This window comes from Monodon monoceros, unplaced genomic scaffold (assembly GCF_005190385.1).
Source record: "Monodon monoceros isolate NGI ecotype Baffin Bay Population unplaced genomic scaffold, NGI_Narwhal_1 Super_Scaffold_3, whole genome shotgun sequence".
Taxonomy (NCBI): Eukaryota; Metazoa; Chordata; class Mammalia; order Artiodactyla; family Monodontidae; genus Monodon; species Monodon monoceros.
The window spans coordinates 22,991,309-23,010,765 of record NW_021703780.1 but is presented as its reverse complement, the minus strand read 5'-3'; the positions used below and the strand labels follow the sequence as shown (position 1 = coordinate 23,010,765).

At 40.4% G+C, this 19,457-nt stretch overlaps 4 non-coding genes across 4 annotated transcripts; all 4 read right to left on the bottom strand.

Moving 5' to 3' along the window:
- Positions 1-2,770: 2,770 nt before the first annotated feature.
- TRNAA-UGC lies at positions 2,771-2,842 on the bottom strand. The gene has a single exon. It is a non-coding gene; the product is annotated as a tRNA-Ala (tRNA).
- A 1,761-nt stretch (positions 2,843-4,603) lies between these two features.
- On the bottom strand, positions 4,604-4,677 carry TRNAT-AGU. The gene has a single exon. It is a non-coding gene; the product is annotated as a tRNA-Thr (tRNA).
- Positions 4,678-9,242: 4,565 nt separating this feature from the next.
- On the bottom strand, positions 9,243-9,354 carry LOC114908242. The gene has a single exon (XR_003796931.1). It is a non-coding gene; the product is annotated as a U6 spliceosomal RNA (small nuclear RNA).
- A 477-nt stretch (positions 9,355-9,831) lies between these two features.
- TRNAF-GAA lies at positions 9,832-9,904 on the bottom strand. Its single transcript has one exon. It is a non-coding gene; the product is annotated as a tRNA-Phe (tRNA).
- Positions 9,905-19,457: the final 9,553 nt, after the last annotated feature.

Below are 19,457 nucleotides of genomic sequence, written 5' to 3'. Positions count from 1 at the left end.
TGACACGTTACAGGAAGGAGAATTTGTTTTGACACAAACTGTGGGCTTTTCAAATCATGGGGAGGGAATCCTGATTTCAGTCCAGCCTTTTAGAGCTCTTCCAACTAAGCTATGTTGACCAAATCTCTACTGTCATCAGCACTAATAGTTTTCTCCACTTTCAAGTTTGGAAAGCACAGCAATCCTTGAGAGATGTTGTTCCCTTTTTCCCTCACTTTGAGAAAGTTGGTGCCTGATATCCTGCCACATTTGGTAATTAGTTTCAGCTACTAGCAACAATGGGTGTGGGAAGGGAGCGAGGAGAGAAAATCAGTGGGTAGGTTTTCTGTTCCTCAGTCTTCAGTCTTTTAATTGACATAGGCAGAGCCGAGAACACAAAGGAATCCATTAACAAAAATTGACTATGAGCCTCTTTTCCTTTCCTTTGTATCTTTTTCTTTCCTTTTCCTGGGTGAACTGTGATATGGAACAAAAGGGAGCATGGGCTCACTCTCTTATTTCTTCTTATGTTACTTGTGGTGATGCAGTTAGGTTGGTAGATGCCAGAGTCATAGAGTTGAAATAGATCAGCTTAAAAGCAATCTTTTGGGTAATGGATTTACTTTGGATGTGAGCAGGGGAAAAAAAAATGACTAAAGAATTTTTTTTGATGGGGAAACTTGGATGTGTTCTTGAAATATAGTATTCGTGAGGAAAGGGAAAAGCAATAACGCAGTCCAAGATTACCTGGATTCTCCTGCGTGCTCAGCTTATGCTCTACCGGTGAGCTACACAACCAGATAGACCCTATACTTCAGTAAATCTATAACTGATGATTGCCCTGCTTCTTACTGAGGAGTCATTTTTCCTTTTCCCCTACATTGTTTCCAACTTTTATTTGGAAGCCAGATGGAACTTGGCTTTCTTCTAGGAAGGTCTTTAGAGCATGTTAAGGTGTTCCTTCACTTCTCACATCCTGCCATTGGCTTCGACTAGCTTCTGAAAAGCAGGACCTTGAGGGGCAAATCCAGGGCAGCAATAGAATGAGAAAGTCATAAATGTATACAATCCAGTGATGTTTTGCTCTGTCTTAATCTAGACTGAAAGACAACTTCGGAGGTGCTTTCAAGGGTCCGCTAGACAAATAAAACAGTGAATTGAATGATGAAAGGCAAGGGAGAAATTTGATGTAACATGGTAGAATAACACAGGATTTGGACTCTTACTGGAGTCCAATACTTAGTACTTAGGAAGACTTACAGGTAGATTGGATTATGCAGACAGTGATGCCTTTCACAAAGCTAATAAAAACAGGGGAAGTGGTGGGAATTCTGTTTGTTGTTGTTATTGGTTTGTTGATATATTTTTGCGTCGGGAGCATAAGACGGGGTAATAAAGGGGTAACGTTGAGTTTGGGTTTTGGTATGACATATTTTAAATGCCTACAAGATGGCCTCTTGAGGATGTCTACCTACACACATTATAACCTGAATCTGGAATTCTGTGGACATCTCTGAACCTCAAGTTTGGACACGTATGTGGCTAGGAGTAGAAAGCCTCTGAAGAGTAGGTAGAGTGAGAACTTAAAGTTATGCATTCAGACGTGTAGGTAACGGGACTTCCCTGGCGGCCCAGTGGTTAAGACTCGGTGCTTCCGCTGCAGGAGTCACGGGTTCAGTCCCTCATCGCGGGATTAAAATGCCGCGTGGCACGGCCAAAAAAAAAGACGAATAGATAAGGAGGTTATTGTTAGGGCTTGTGAAAAACAAAGAAATGAGATTGCTCCTAGGCTGATCTCATTCTTCTTTGATTTATACTGGTTATTGTTATGGTCCTAAAGTTTCCTTAGAAGACCAATAAAAGTCCCGTTTTCTGCCATCAGCTTCCACGTAAAGTGATTATCTCTGCAGAAATTGCAGATCTCTTAAGCTGTCTGTAAAAGGATACAGCATCAATTCCACCAGTCCCCAAAGGACAACCTTTGCACAGAAATACTGTCCACGGGGTCTGGTTTATTGAAAAGGAACGTCTCCTGCCTCCACCGCACCCACTTGCTGCTGAGCATCTGCTTCTCAACGTTTTGAGAATTCAGTGGAAAGGATGGGAAGGGAACAAAGAGATGGCTGACTTTTTAGAAACCAAGGCCTCTCCATTACTTGAATTTATCTGAAAGTCAAGTGTTCTCTAGGGCAGGGGATGAACATCACTTTGTCTTCAAAATTAAAGCAGGTTGGTGGTGGGGCTTTCTTTATTTTGTCTTTTTCTGGGCTCTTACTGGAGAAACAGAGGTCCTTGTTCGAATTCATGTGTTCTATTCCAGGTATGTGATAAAAGTTCATGAATAGTAGTGTGTCTAAGGCATTTGGTTTGCAGTTCAAAGTGTTTTTCCAGGGACGGTTGGAATCCTGCTCACAGCACCCCAATTTTTCACATGGCTACTGTCTTTAGGATTAGTTATTCTGGCCAAAGAAATTGCACACAGGTTTCTTTCTTTTTCTTTTTTCCCGTCTTACTTTGGATCTTCCTTCTCTTAAGTAGTATGGTAAAATGGTAGTTCAGGTGAAAAAGCTGGTTAAATTGGGGACATTCGCGGATGTGGAATAAGCCTGTTCTTTTTTTTTTTTTTCCTTCTCTTGTTTATTCCTTCTGCTGTCCCAGCAATCATGTTTACTTTCCATGTGAGCAGGGGGAAAAAAGTGACGAAAGGTGGAAAAGTAGGAGAGCAGATTCCGCGGGACTGAAGGAATGTAAAAATATAAAATATATTGGGGAGCAGAAAACGAAGTGCTCGTGGAGGTGCCGGGGATTGAACCCGGGGCCTCATACATGCAAAGCATGCGCTCTACCACTGAGCTACACCCCCGAGTAGTAGTGAGCTCTTTTTTTGATACATTAGGAAATATGCCCATTTTCCGTATTCTTTGGCAAAGCTATTTTCTTTTGTCAGAAAATTTATTCTGTTAACTCCACTATTTCTACAGTTTTTAAATTAGATTTTTTTGGTGGATGTCTATGCTCAAGAATAGTAAATTCTAAAAAAAAAAAAAAAAAGAATAGTAAATTCTAAACCCAAATTTTTACCTTTCCTGCTCGTGGTTTCTTCTCAGCCGGGTCAGTCCTCTCCAAGACCTTCTCACCTGGGCCAAAAGACAGAGTAGATGGAAGAGCATAAAAGAAAGGAAATTATCACCTTTTATCATCACTCGAAATCATCACAGGAAACAAAAAACTGATCCCACGTTTACAAAAATTAATCTGTTTCTCAGCATCTTTGAAGATTATGCAAGAACGAACAAAGAGAAGAAAAAATAAGGGACTCTAAGAAATTAAATTTTTTTTCTGTAATTTTCTGAGCTGTGTCGGAGTAGCAGAGAGGCTTTCTAATGAATCACTATTACTTCTCTTCTCTCTCCACCTACCATCCCACATTGCCAGGAATTGGATGCAAGCACCATACATGGAAGACATTCCAAACTTTTGGGGGTGGGTAAATATATTGGACAATTAGACAGCAACACTTGCAGAGTCTGAAACATTCTAAAAACAGGTTGAACATTCTAGAAACAGGTTGAAAACAATCTCAGTTTTGAAAAACGTGTCAGAGAAGTTTATTCTTAAGGACCCGAAATAGCTCAGCTGATAGAGCATTAGATTGAAGATCTTAAAGGTCCCTGGTTCAATCCCTGGTTTCTGCAAGCCTGAGTGTTTCAGCCTACAGGCGGTAGGAGGGGCAATCTTAGCAACTCCCGCGACCTAGTACTTGAAGCTCCAATCTTTAAACTGAGGTCTTATAATTGATGTCACATGAGCAAAGGAAATGTCCGGCATTCCTTGCTTCTCCCGTATGCGTGCGACTGCAATGGCCTGTGAGTTTTGAATTTTGATTCATCTTTAATGAATAGTAAAATTCGTTCTTATAATTTACGATGCTATTTTCCCTTAATAATAATGACATCAAATGGCAAATTAAGAAATACCATAACACGTCGAGAGAGCGAGGAAGAAAAAAAGCTAAATTTATGTTTTATTATCTTTACCAGCATCTTTCCCTGTTTTTTGGGTAAGGGACCCTACATTTTCATTTTGCCCTGGTCCCGTACATTATGCAGCCGGCCCTGACCAACATTAAATCGACATTCTATGCTTTCACAAATTTCTTGGGCTAATTACATCTTACCTCCACACCCACTCTCAGTCTTCCCACACACCTATCATTGAATTATAATCTCGAGCACTGGCGAGTTTCGTATTAAAATCCACGCCCAGAGTCTACAGTCCCTCCCTGAATTTCAATTCGTTGTTCTTAATTCTCTACATGAAACTAGGATTGGGATACCTGAGATAACATTGCAAGGAAAATCCCAAGGGAAGACGTGGTTTGTATTTCCAAAAGGAAACATTAAGAAAATAGGCAGTACACTAAAAGCAGTCCTGCTCTTTGCTTTCTTAATATAGTCCTGCGTTGTGCGGATATAACAAAATCAGTTCCATTTTGTTTCCAAAGCCTTTGGAAACTACCTATTAATGGGTGGCTGGTAGGCTGCTGGTAGGAAAAACCCCGCCAAAGTCGAATTTTAAGAGAGCAAAAGACACACTCGGAGAAACAGACAGGTTACACCTAGAGAGGCCCCGCTGGGATTCGAACCCAGGATCTCCTGTTTACTAGACAGGCGCTTTAACCAACTAAGCCACGGAGCCCACGCCGTAAGTTTGTTAGGGTTTTCTTCTGCCAGAGAATGCATTTGTATTGATGTATTTCAGAATAGGACCTGAGACGGGAACTATATATTCATCTCTTTTTAATAATAAGACATCTTTTCGTGGACTTTCATACTCTTGGCTTTTGACTGGGGTCAGAGCCACCCAACCAATGAAAAACAGCTTTGACCCAAGCGTTATTCATCTGTCTTTTTTCCTTTCGCTCTGCATGACCTCGCTGTATTTGGCGTGGAGCCTCGATACTGCCTCAGGGAAACTCAGGCAGAAAAGTTCAAGCAAGATAGAAAGGCAGAGACTATGCGTAGATTTCCTCAGAAAGCACTGGGACACTGACTTTGGTAAACTGCAAGGAAATCAATATTCCGAGTGAACCATTTTCTCCAGGAGACGAAACTAGCAAAACCATAAAGCCCTCAAAATCTACCTCATCCACCTGTGGTCAGGGTTACTTCAACCTCTCTGTGCTGGCGTCTGAGAGTCCCCACGCTTCGCCGCGGGCATCTGGGTTGGTTTCTCCTTCTCTGGAAAAGGCCCTGCGCTACCAGGCCTTTCCCACATCTTTACACCGGTATCCCTGCCCCTCCACTGCTCCTGTCTGGCAGAACCGCGGCTGACAAAGCTGGGCAGAAACTTCGAAGAGGAAAATAAAGTTGCCTCAGGAAATAAAGGTCCAGTTGGAGAGAGGACACAAAACCACCAGGAGCTAAATGAAGACGAGACAAGGCAAGACAGTCCCTGCTCGCAAATCTCTTGGCCCAGCAGGTGATCGGGAACCCTGCGGCGGGATCCTAAAGACCTGGTTCTGAAAACTTCAGAATAGACCGTCCCATCAAACACTGCGACTGTGTTAAGCGGTCTTCAACAGGAGGGGGATGATACATAGCTTGGGGACATGACCTGAAAGTGAAAAGCAAATTAACTTTTTGTCACACCCTTCATGCAACTGAACAATTCCCCAAACCTTAAAACCAGTAAAGCTCAAAGTAGACGCTATTACCTTTAGCCAAATTTCGACCTGTCAGTCAACCCAGATACGAATTTAAGATTCTTTTTTTAAATTTTAAGGTAATCCTAAATCATTTCATCTTCTGTCTTACTCTGAAGTTTCATTCCGACCTCTCTTACCGGTGTGAGGTCCTATCTTCCTGAGGACAGAAATAACGTAACTAACTCGCCAGTTCCTCTGTACCACAGGTCAGGTCCCCTCTCTGCCCATTAACAAGACAGAAACTCAACTGGCTCTGGGGATGTCACTGGAAATATATATGAAAATATATCAATATTTCTTAATATACACTTAATATATTAAATAAAAATTTAAATATATTAATGTTATGATAAATAGCAAAGTCAACCACAAGCAACCTTCCAAGGTAGAGAGAAAAAGGTATATAAATGTTGTAGACGAATGTCAGTAGTACCCAGACCTGGGGAATGGCTTGAGAACTTGATGAAAGTATGGATTCCTGGGCCCACCACACAACTCCTAAATGAATTAAAAATAAGGCAGGAATCTTTATAATTTAAAATCTTCTTCATATTTTACAGATGGCCAGCCAGGTTAGAGAACCACCATTGGTCTAGAAAGTTAAGTGAGTGGAAGTAAGACAATCTGGTGACAAACTTCATCTGGAAGTGGTGGTTAGGGAGGGAGAGGGGTGGGCAGAATGATTCCTGGGTTCTTGAAGAAAGGTAGGCAACAGAGGTTGAGGGATTTACCATAGTAACTTTTTAAAATAATCAGGCTTGGCTTAGAAACAATAGTAATGAGACAGTTTTAAAAAAGAGAGAATTATAAAATTTTGGGCAGGGGGTAAAATGATGATTATTTGCACATGATAAAAAGAAAATGAAATAATGAGCTTTGATTCCAAAAGTTTAATGCTGACTTCCTTGGAAAGTAACCACCAGTCTTCAAAGCTTGTTAATAGTTCCATAAAACTCCTTTTATTTTATGCCTGTTACCCAGATACCAGATTCTAATATTGTCAGTAGGGTGTTACAATTCATTCTGTTGGCATCTTCCTTATCTGGCCAAAGAATTATCAATGATAAAAAAAGCTAGCTGATTTGTTGTCTTAAAATTTTGTAACAGAAAGGTTAGTTTTTAACAGTTTAATGCCACGACATGAATGCATGAACTCAACCCCATTGGGCAGCCTGGAATGGAGCCCCACCTATGCTGAATCAGAAGTTCCTGCTGTCGCTCATGCACTGTCACATTCTGAGATTGTTCTCAGTTCTAACTACACACTTCACCTTGTGAGTTTTGTTCCAAATAGCATCAGAACAGAACTTCAGAAATGCACCTACTCTTCATTTTCGTTTGAAGGAGGGCAATTTTTAAGAACAGATACGGGGCAGCAGAGTAAGAGTAGTAGAGAGAACAGAGCCCTCACATTCCTTTCCCTCTGAGAATGCAATGACTGACAGGAAAGATTGGCACAGAAATTCGAAAGAATAAAATTAAATAGCGGAAACCCTGAGATGGGATCACCTTTGTCTATGCAGGTGATGATGGCCGTTTCCCCCAAAGCCTTTCAACTTTAGCTGGGGCTTCTCCAGTGTTTCCTGTGTGATTTTCTGACATGTACCCGGCAGGGTTTCCTTAATATATTTATATATGATGACAAAGCATGGAATTTCGATCCCCCCCCATTTCAGCCCCCTAGACAATTCACTTCAAGGATGGAGGAGGGTGTCTGTGGTCAGGAAGCTTCTACATGCGAATTGGGAAAGAATTATTGACTAAACATGACCTTCGCCACCATACTATGGGAACAGATATGAATACTCTCATGCTGAAGGATCTCTCAATCTAGCTATTTCAGTCACACTAGAAAACTCTACACTCACTGACTCAAATACTCATTTTAATGAATTGAGGTTTGGATAACAACAGCATTCTTATGAGAAGTGGATTTATTGTGCAACGTCTACCCATGCAAGATACAACTGAGATCTGTAGACTTCAATGTCTGGTGACTGCACTGAGTTGCCCTCAGTGGAGCCTGGAAGATAAGGAGGGAGTGGAAGAAAATTAGTGGGCAGGCTTTCTGCTCCTCAGAAACCTGTCTCTCAAGAAAGGCACAGCTGAGAAAATAGGGGTAGGAAGTTGTGCATGGTCCTCTTATATTTTTCTCTTCCCATTCTTCCCCCCTCCCCCCTCCCATCCTCAATTATTTTTGCAAATGAATCATTTACTGGCTTGTGAATGTGCATTTGGTATGTTTACTGCCCTGGGTGAACAGTATCTTCCTTTGTTATCCCACTCCACGCAGCCTTCCTTGTTCTGACGCAATCAGGTTCGGTAATGGACTCCAAAGCCCTTGGGGTAGAAATGCTTGAGGGCTTAAAGCAACCAACTAAATTAGATAAGTAGTCTCCCTTGAATGTGAGCAGGAAAAGATGAGTAGAGAAATGCAAAAGCAAAAGTAAGAAAAAACCAAAAAAAAAGAGAAAAAGAGAAGAGGTTCTGACATGGTCAGGAAAATGCAGCTGTGAAATGCGAGCATGGAGATAGGGAAGATTAAACCTAGGACTTCTTCCATGCTCCGTAATCTCACCACAACTCAGCTACATCCACCCAGACATGTGGCTGCTGAGAAAAAGTTTTTGACTAATTACGTTCCTTTTCTGGACGTCTTCGAGGATCTAATAGTTGGCAGAAGAGTTTAGTCTGTTCAGTTCCTTTATTTTGTGAAGCTCCTACTCTGAATCTGGTCTTGTGGCTACATCAAGAGAAGGGGCACTGCAGCCCAGATGAAAAGACACTTGGTCTTCCCAAAGTTAGCTGGCTCTGAGGTCTGCTTGCCAAGGGACTGCCTGAGTAGCAGTTCCATCCACCCAAAGAGAGAAGCCCATTATGGAACCTACCCTTGTATCTTCAAATGCTCACTCCTTCAACTTTCTTCCCCTCTGCTTACACAGCCGGCAATAAAAATGAAAAACATAATGCAGAGGGGTGTGAGGAAGAGTAGCATGCTTCCTTGAGAATTTAACTGCATGTGGGGAAGTTAGAGACAAAGGATGAATTCACAATACTTGTGGCGAAATGAAACACCTCCGTTTCAGGCAGTGACATTTTCTAGTGGATGCTACAGCTCTGGTTCTTAAAGACACAGGAGACAGAAAGAAAGGAGGAGGAAAACAAAGTATTCCTGAGAGCTAGCTATTATAGAGTTTTTTCAAATGGAGTTTTCTCTGCAATGAAGAGAATGCAGAGGAGATTTCCACTAGGACAAGATCTACCAAATGAATTAGTTGTTTATATGTGCAGTACCTAGATCTATAAGTTTGGGTAGTTCGCTAGTTAAGCTTTCAAATTTTTAGCTGGGGAAACAGCGTTCGAATCCCTAGCAGTTTAGTATTGCAATGTTCTCACTTGTTCTGTAGTTATTGGGGAAGGCGGGGCGGCCGGGATATGACTCGTTATTTTTAACTGGCAGAAAGCAACTGAAATCTTGCCTGCTCTTAAAGTTCTGAGTATTTGCAATGGTATCCTTTACCCTAGTGGCTGGTAAACTATTGCCTGCGAGCTAAGAATGATTTTGGAACGTTTCACGAATTTGCGTGTCACCCTTGTGCAATGGGTTATGCTCACCTTCTCTGTATCTTTCCAATTTTAGTATATGTGCTGCCGAAGTTTGTGAGCACCGTTTTTTATTTTGAAAGGTTGAAAAATAAAACGAAGAATAGTATTTCGTGACACGTGAAGTTTATATGAAATTCAAATTTCGGTGTCCATATATAAAGTTTTATTCGAACACAGCAACCTCATTCATTTACACATCATCTATGTCTGCTGTCGGGCTACAACAGGAAGTACTTGTGACAGAGACGGTACGTGGTAGCTTTTTCCCTTCCCACTGCTGCTGTGCGCAGTACACATCACAGTGACTCAGTGATCGTTCCTCGTTTTTCAGTGTCGCACACATAATATTTTATTATTATTTTTAAAAGTAGCAGTCCTTACACATCATTTAAAAACAGTAAACGTGGGCCTCAACTGCGAGCTCCTGCATGGCTGAACTATGGCCACAGCATTGTGTTTATTGTGCAGTTAGGCTTTAACATACTAAAGGAGTATGGTGTATCGTGAGCATCATTTCGTATTCACTAAAATGCTAAGCTTGCCGAAGCCCGGGATTGAACCAGGGACCTTTAGATCTTCAGTCTAACGCTCTCCCAACTGAGCTACTTCGGCTCCCAGAAAAATGACTTCTTGACTTCTCTTTTTAATATTTAGATTATTTTCAACTTCGGTCTTTGGAAGGTTTTAGGTTTCTTAAGTATGGTTATCTAGTTGGCCAATATATTTGCCCACCCAGGAAGACTTGGAATATATTGTCTTCCATGTATGCCAGTTGGATCCAATTCCTGGCAGCGCGGGATGGACAGGTATAAGGCAGATTTTAAAGAGAGGTGATAATGAGGGATTCAATGGAAAGCCTTTCTGCTCCCCTGCGTCCTGTCACTTGACCCAGGACACTGTTCAGAAAGTAAGGGAACTTAAAGGCAATATTTTTTTTGGATCCCTTATTTATCTCTTCTTTTTGATCCTTCCTCTCTCACAATCTCCAAAAATGCTGAGGTATGGAATCCAATAACGCTATAAATTTGCTAAAAGAATGCACTATACAGGTTCATTACCAGAATGCAATATACAGGTTCACTACCAGTGTATATACAGGTTCATAAACACTCGTCACAGTACTCCAACTGGCAGGACAGCAACTGTCACAAAAATTAGAAATTTTAAAATGGCATATCTCATTGCAACAGAATTTCTTCACACACACAAAAATGTTTTTAATGAAGATGAGGTTGCAACCAAGTCATTCTATAATTGGCTCCTCTGTAAGTCATGCAAGGAAACCATTTATCACGGAGAAGTAATTACAGAGTGTTTACTTGTAGTAGCCAAAGAAATACATCCAGGGAGTTCCCTCGTGGCCTAATGGTTAGGAATCCAGGTTTTCACTGTTGTAGTCCGGGGTTCAACACCTGGTCAGGGAACTGAGACCCTACAAGCCACAGGGTGTGGCCAAAAAATAAAAAAAAAGTCTAGAGAAAAGAAATCTAAGACCCCGCTGACTGAGCCTTGAGGACATCAGGAGCAACATCGAGTTGATTTTAAAAATAAGCAAATGATCTGCCATCATTTTCTTTGACTCTTGATGAGTCAGTCTAACAGATGTTACTGACATTATTCAGTAGTTTATTCAAGGAGTCAATGTTAGTTTGAAGTGACTGAAGAAATAACCTACAGGAATAGTCTACGTGGAAAAACTCCAGGTGGGACTATTTTGTGAGAAGTTGAACAAAGAGCAATTCATTACAACCTGCCACAATATGTTTCAACCGGTGGTGGTAAAATTATGAAGGGAACAGAAAAAGACTTAGTTGAACAAATTTTAAAACTTGTGAGAAAGGTAAGCCTAGAGGACCTCTTTGAATTTTGGAGGCAATATAGAGTCTTCCAGACCTAATAATGTGATGGTCTTAACAAGTAGCCTGGAAAGCTACCAGTTTTATTTAAAGCCCAGAACAAGAGAAAGTTCTGCAGTAGGTCCAGGCTGTACGAAAGCTACATTATCACTTTACCTGTATGACCCAGCAGAGTACTCAAATGTCTGTGTAAGACAGAGATGGTATTTGGAGTTTTTGGCATTCTTCTATTAGTGAATCACAGGACAAACCTTTTGGATTTGGTGCAAAACTATGACATCCTCCTCAAATTTTTATTTTCTTGTTAAAATATCGTTTTTGGTCTATGTTATGAGAGAGAATAAATGCTTGGGCACGAGTCACTATGAGACTTGAGCTTCCAGTCGTAACCTACTTGTTCTCTAATCCATCTAGCCATAAAGTTGTGCATGCACAGCATCATTTCATTATTAAGTATAAACAGAATATATGAGCAGGGCCGACACACATGAGTCATTTGCATGGAAAAGTGGCTTATATTCCCATGGCTCCTACACTTGGTACTTTATCTCTTCAACTCCCATTCATAGCCTCATAGTGAGTTCCCTGTAACTGAGGAAGAAAAAAAACAAAACAAAGCAGGACTGGTTTATCAGTAATTCTGCACCCTATGCTGGCGCCACACATATGTAAGCAGCTACCATAGCACCTGAAGGCCAGTGGTGAAGGTAAATCCCCCCAGTGGACATGACTTCACGCAGGGCACGTGATTGTTCATTTTACTTGGAAGAACAGATAGAGCATAGGGATCCACACTAATTCATGACAAGTGACTAATAGTTTGGCTGGATGATTAGTACTTGGAGGGAAAATTGCTGAAAAGTCATGACAGAGAGGTCTGGGAAAGAAACAGAGGGATAGATTTTACTAAATGGGCGGAAGGATAGATTACTAAATAATCTAAGGATTATTTTCAATGTAGATGCTCTCCAAAGAGCAACCTCCTAGAGGGGGATCTTAATAGGCAGTTGGACAAGATGACCCATTCTCTTGATGTTTGGAAGCTTCTCCTTAGCCGTCACTGTCCTGTCCAATGGGATTATGAAAATAGTGGCCACGGTGACAAAAATGGAAGTCATATATAGCTCAGTAACAGATTTCTGTACACTAAAATAGAGCAGATTGAAACCACTGCAAAATGACTAAACTACCAACATACTTAAAACATAAGTAACATTAACATCATAAAATGAAATAAATTCAAAATAAAAAGAGTTCTGTGAAAGGAAGATTGAATTAAAAGGTCAATAGGAGTAGATGTTTAATATTTTTCATAATTTCATTAGTGATCCAAGGGATTTTTATAAAATGGCACTTAATTTAAAAAACTATGACTGCCAAGGCATTATGAAAGGTTGCATCAAAGATACTAGCTTGAACCTGTTGCATGAATATATGGCAAAATAAAATAAAGTGATTCAGTATTGAGGTCAAGGAATATCAAGAAAGAAGTTTCGACACTAAGAAGAAATTGGATTGTCATACCTGAATCTTTATGACCTTACTTTTCTTCTCCTTTCAGTTTTCAGTATTCTAATCTCAGTGGTGAACTAATCCTTCATTCAAGAATGCTTAATATTGTTCTTTCTGGAGCCCTTAACATATGGACATTCCAGACAAGGCAAAACTCTACCAGTGATGGTATGCCAGTTGCAAGGGTATTTTGTCAGTAAGGAAAATGAGAAGGCTTGGGTAGTTATTAAAATGTCCAGTGATGTTCAGGTATTTTCCTCATGCCACCAGGTTAATAAAGCAGTGAAATAAAGATCGCCTAATGTCAAATAGAGTCTCATACATATACACCATACATAGCACATTGACACACACACAGTAGAGAAGTTCTTCCTTTATGGGTCATTTCACAGTGTCTTGTGACTGACCGTAACAATACGCACCCCTCCCCCCAATGCACAGACACACAAAGAAAATCTCAAAGTTGGAATGAAGGAAAAATGTGTTGCTGGGCTTCCCTGGTGGCGCAGTGGTTGAGAGTCCGCCTGCCCATGCAGGGGGTACGGGTTCGTGCCCCCGTCCAGGAAGATCCCACATGCCACGGAGCAGCTAAAATGTGTTGCTAAGTAGTGTGTTGAAATTTCTTACCCTCCAACATTCCTAGATTTTTCCACGTAAACTTTAGATTTTCATATTTAAATCTGTAAATTAAATCACAACCAGAATAGATCAGTTAACAAAGCAGAGTTGATTATGATAGTTCCATTTGGATTCCAAGGTTGGAAAAAACAAAACAAAAGCGAAATTTTCTTTATAAGAAAAGGGGATATATTTAAAATCTGGGAAACCAGCTTATTTTGCTGGCACCCTCATGATTATGTGTGTGTGTATTCAAAACAGAACAACAGCTAAAACGCTGAAATCATTGATGATACCGAGGGCAATTAAGGTTGAGAAGCCTGAGCCAGAGACTAAATTCTGCAGTGAAGGGGAAGGAAATGACGATGGGGGAATGACAGGAACAGGGGAAGATAGAGCGCCAGAGGAAGGTATGTTAGGAAGGTTTGCGTATCTGAGTGAGGACGCTCCAGGGAGGCTCTGTAAGCTGCAACTGACTCCTCTACCGGAAGGAAAAATGTCTTTAATACAATTAAATTATACTGTAGATTTCAAGAACATGATCCTAGAACATGTTTGGCTGAATCACCAGATACAAGGGATGGGCAGACGTAGTGGGTCTCAAAGTCTCTCTGAGAGAGTGGAAGGAGTATCTTCCGTGGAGACCTCGACTTCACAATGGCACGGAGTAGCTTGGTGGGGCGCTTCTTTTACAAGCCATTTACCTTGGGTGGAGTGCGCCCCCTAGAGTGCATGTAGGCTAATTTCAGAGAACTACTGGAGATTTTGCGCGTCTAGTCAGCCAAATTTATCAGGTAAGAGAGATGCAATGTTCCCAAACTGCTGAAATGAAACTTTTACAATGGCCAATCACTTTATGTGACTTGGCTTCTTGAAAGTGGCCAATTGTTTGCAACAAGCAGTAAACTAACACAAATCAAACCATTCACCTCTTCTGTGACCAAGAATAGCCTTTCTCTTTCCCTCAAACCTCTTGCTTTGCAGTCAGGTGTCCCTCTACATTTTCCCCTGGTTTAGGTGAGACACAAAAACTTTTTTACTTCATAAACTGGATTGTATAATCAAATTCATGTTGATTCATCAAAATCATTGTTATTAATAGGATCACTTATAGGAAAAGGTGGAATCGTCCCACAAGTACCAAGCAACTATCCCAAATCTCTGGAGACCAGTGTCCTAAACCTGTGTTCTTTGATGTTTCCAAAAGTGCTTAGGACTCCAGCAGTGTATCTCCTTTAGCAGCCTTTTCAAGAGGTGGTGCTCTCCCAAGCATACCCAGAGTGAGAGTTCAGGAAAGTAGAAGGAGAAAAGAAGTTTTCCTGTACTCTTTTTACTTCTTTCCTTTGGGATCCAAACAAGACAGGACAGGACAGCAAGTCTGTGTGGTGAATGAGTATCTCCTGCCTTCTCAGCTCAAACCTGGCACTGGTGAACATCCACTCTCAAGCTTTTAAGAGAGGGCAAGGACTCAAGAGAGTGGCTTCCTTCTTTGGCTGGAGCATTCTCTCCTATAGCTGTCATCATGGCCAGCCTCATGTGTCTGTGACCAGTGCATTTCAGAGAGCCTTGTGGCCAGCAAATTATGCAGCCAGTCTGTCCTACGTCTCACTACCGGAGAATCCTGTGCTCTTCATGCCAGAGAAGGTACTTTGTTCCCCAAAGTACTAGAGCAGGTTGACTTCAGATTTTCTAGCCTCTTAATTTTAAACTTTCTCCAAATCCAGGAAAAAACCCGTTGAACTGATTCCTGATGCTAGTTTGATGAAAGGTGAGGTGGGACCATGGTCAAAGTGATTTTCCTGCTCTCAGAACTCTAATTTTCCCCAGTTGTTAATTTTTGTGTAGTACAGACTTTAGCCAACATAGGAGTGACTACTCAGTGACTAGAGTGGATGGCTTTTAAAGGTGGACAAATAAGTTTGAGCAAATCAGCATGAATTATGAGTGACAAAGAAGTTTCGACATGTAAGAAAACCAGGGAATGAGAAGAAAGCCAAGGACCAAAGAAACGCTGAACGAGATGTAAGATATTCCAGTTGGAGGTGCCAGGGCATGCTAAGCACACACTCTACCACTGAGCTACACCCCCTTACACTTTTACTAACTTGGCTGAAGAAAATTTAATGGCAATATCTATCTGCATTGCTTTTTTTGCGAACTTGAAATTGTTAGCACAAAAATCCTTTATGTACAACACCATTATTCCTGAAACTCCTTTCTTTCATTCTCTTTCGCGGTGACATGAGGAGAAAAGCAACTTCATGCTAGGCAGAAAGTCACCGTTCCTAGGACTGATTCACGCTTGTCAACCTACCCCCAAAGACCCGGCTACACAAAACTTGAATAGAGGAAGGCAAAGAAGAGCCCTTTCCTGACCCTGTCTCCCGGAAGAGCCTAGAATCAATGACACTCAAAGAACAATGAGAGGAGCTAGTCCCATATCTTAATTTCTTAATACAGATTTCCACTAGAAGGAACCAAAGCTCCTGGAAGAACTTGTCACCAGAGGGCTGGGACAGGAAAAGTACAAGATGAGCCTAGAATATCTTTCTGAGCTAGTATGTAAGAACGTACTCAAAGATAATTGAGCACAGTATTTATGAGTCAAATCTTGGAAACACTGAGCATTAAAATGAGTAATAAACAAAAAGAATATAGTCTGGATGGATAAAATAAGAATACTTGAGTTCATACTGATAAGAAAGGGAAAGAGAAAGAAAGAAAAAAGGAAATGAGAGAGAAAGAAAGGAAGGAAGGAAGGAAAAGAAAGTTTACCCTACATAGTATGCCAATTATTGTGTGGAAGAAATGACAGCATCATCATTTTCCACTGTCCTGCGATGATTGATTCAGGCAAAATTCATCAATCAGTGCCCAAGCTATGGGTGACAGTTTGATAAAGAAAGATGTATTTATCAAAGTGTATTTATCCTCACATATTTCTTACGAAAATGGTAACTTGACCATTAAAAAACTCAGCAGAGAAAACCTTACCCCAAATTATCAGATTACCTTCATCATAATGGGGACACTGACATCATGTACCTCTGACGAGATAAACTGAGAAGGACACAGCAACACTCCTATTGTATTCTGACCAAAGTTCATCATCATCTGAATCTAATCAGGCAGTCAAACCGAAAGCGAAACACACTATACAAACCAACTGCAACAGGCTCTTTAAAAATGTCAATGAACGAAAATATCATGAAAGACAAAGAAAAGTTGAGAAATGGTCCCAAATTAAAGGAGACTAAAAATACATTAACATAAATGAAATGTGTCACCCTGGAGAGGTCCCGGATTTGGAAAAAAAAAAAAAAATGGAGTAAAGGCTAGTATCGGGACAATTAGCAAAATTTGTGTATGAGGGGTATAGTTTTGTATCAATATTAAATTCTCTACATTTGACAATTTTACTGTGCTTACATAAGGGAGTGCCCTGAAAGAATACAATGAAGTATGTTGGGGTAAAAGGATATGTTTGCCAACGCTGTCAAATGGTTTAGGAAAAAATCTATGTGTGGAGAGAGAGAGCAAGAGAGAGAGAAAGAGAACCAATGAATGTGGCAAAATGTTACAATAGATGAATCTGGATATATAAGATAGTTTTTGCAACTGTATTTTATGTTTGAAATTATCTCCAAAAAAAGTTTTAAATATTCCTCCTTTTTACAACTTCCTTCCTCATTGTGCCAGAATGCTGCCAGAAAGACATAAAAGGTAACGCATAGTGATTTAAACCATAGTACTGTGTGTGCTACCTCTGGAAGTTTAGACCTTGATGGGGAGATGGGAATGAATTTACAATATCTGACCCAAATGTGGAGGAGGGAAGGTGAAGAACACTTTGTGTTGGCATAGGATTTTGGTGGGTGCATTCTCTTTGACTCTTCCTTTAGGTAAACAAGAAACAAGTTCCCTTTAACCTAAGTGAAGTAGCCTGAAAGTGTTTGTTCCACGTAAGACTTGGCTTGTTTTTTCTAAGCATGTCAAGGTTTGCAGAATCTCTCACTGCTCTTTCTTTCAAAACAAGACAAACAGTACATAGGAGGGCATGCGTGCAGTTGAGTTTTTGGTTTTGGCAAATAGTCACTGGTATTTGTGGCTCTAAAGAGAGCAGTAAGAAACCACATTTTCTCGACCCCATTGTAGCTGTGAGGAGACCCTTTTGTTTTAGAAATGGAATCTGCTGACGCTTTTGAGCTTCTGTACCTAAGATTTGTCTGGAGTGACTATTTGTTAGCACATTGGGTTTATAAAGCAAAAGAAAGGATAAAAAATATAGGTTAGGCAGAAACCTAAATTCTTTGAATTGCAGAGGTTTTCATAACAAAATGTCTTTAATCCTAGATAATTTGATGGAAAAATAAACTTTCAATTTGATGGTTCAGGATTTAGGTCTTGTTTTAGAGCCTGGTAGTTTCTTGTTTATTTCTTTGTTTCCATTACTTAGATATGAGCCAAGACTAGTACAACCCAGCTTTGTTCTGGAGAATCTTGTCCATGCATTCACTGTCCTGACATGGAGCTCTTGGCTCAACAGGAATACGAAGAGCTAGAAACCAGAGTAACATCTATTGACTTGCAGTGGTTTATTCTGTTCTACTGTAGGGATATTGTTGATTTAAGGAAGGTTCCTTACAACATTAAAAAAGAAACTTCAGTATTGCTTTTAAGGTTACAAATTTAGAGAAATGTAGACAGTAACTAGGGAGGAAAAGATATGGCCTGTAAACTGGAAAATGCCGGTAAGATTTTTATTTTACAAATCATTGATAATTTAGAAATTTGAACTTCTTCCTAGACAAGATTATTGACTGGTTTACTGGGTGTGAGTGAGGAGGTGGCCAGCATCAAAGGATCCCCAACTTTTTCTCTGAGGATGGTAAGAATGGTTATGGTGTCTGTCAAAGAACTTGAGGACTTCCAGAACTTCAGTTTGAATTGAGAGGCCAGTGGTTCAAACAGATTACTCAGACACTTGTTGAATTAAAGTTCTAAAATCTCATGTATTTTGGCTAGAGTGAGACTCCATACATTCATTGTGAGTTCATTCATAGAATAATCTAGAGCCATTTTGTGATCATCAATGTTGCCTAAAAGACTGGCGAGCTAGAAGACACAAAAAACCACAAAATCTTGAAAATAGGGCAATTATCTCTTGATTTCTGTCATGGCTCCATTGTTTGAATAGGCAGGAAGCTCTGGGAGGAGCAACTTTTTTTTCCAGAGCACACCAGGAACTGATATCAGCTTCTCTGCCTTCTAGAATATGGTGGGAGAAAAGTTGAGAGAACAAAAATGTGGCCCATGGTTTTAGTAGGATGATGTTTCCTTTAGTTGAAATTACCTCAAAGTTCCATGTTCTTTGCTATAGAGAACATACATTGTTTTACCCCTCAAACTAGAGGAATTGGGATGGGTATTTCCACTTTTTTCTTGTTTAATGCCCTTTAGTTTATTGGTTTCAAACTTTTCCCAAATCTAGGAACAAGTGCACTTGAACTGAATCAAGATGCCTTTTCCCACTGTGTGATAGATAATGAGCATCACTTACTGCCAGGTGGTGGAGAGTTTGAGTTTTGAGCATTGAAACTTGGTGGGTTTCCCAAGGGCAAGTTGAAATCCTGCTCACAGAACCCTAGGTTGAGTTCAGACTGTGGCCAATATGACACATTCATTTTTTCATACTTTCAAAATAAAAAAAAAAGGTGCTTGTTTAATGTAGCTAAGGGTAAGAAGCGGATAATAGTAATAACAATGGGTTACATTAAATGATTATATCACCTCCTTGATAAACAGACTCCCTAAGAGATGAAGTAATTACTTGGCCACCAGTTCACAGCCAACATGTAACAGGGCAAGTTTCAATGCCAGGCAGATTTGCTTTAGAACACCTACTCCAGGTCTTTTCTTTAGAGATGGAAATCCTGAAGTCAAAAGACCACTTGAGATTAGTGGCTTTTGGATTTATTCCTCTTTGAAAATGTCATTATCACTCATAGGGAAAGAAGTGGTGCCACATAATCATATAATGTTGAGCAGTTTTCAGTTCTTTGGGGAAGTTGGGAAGAGAGAAACGAATGAACTCATAATACTCACCAGGAAATAAAATACCTTAAGTCCAGCAATATGGTCTGCAAACCCTGCTGTGACGTTTTGTAGGGGACGCTACA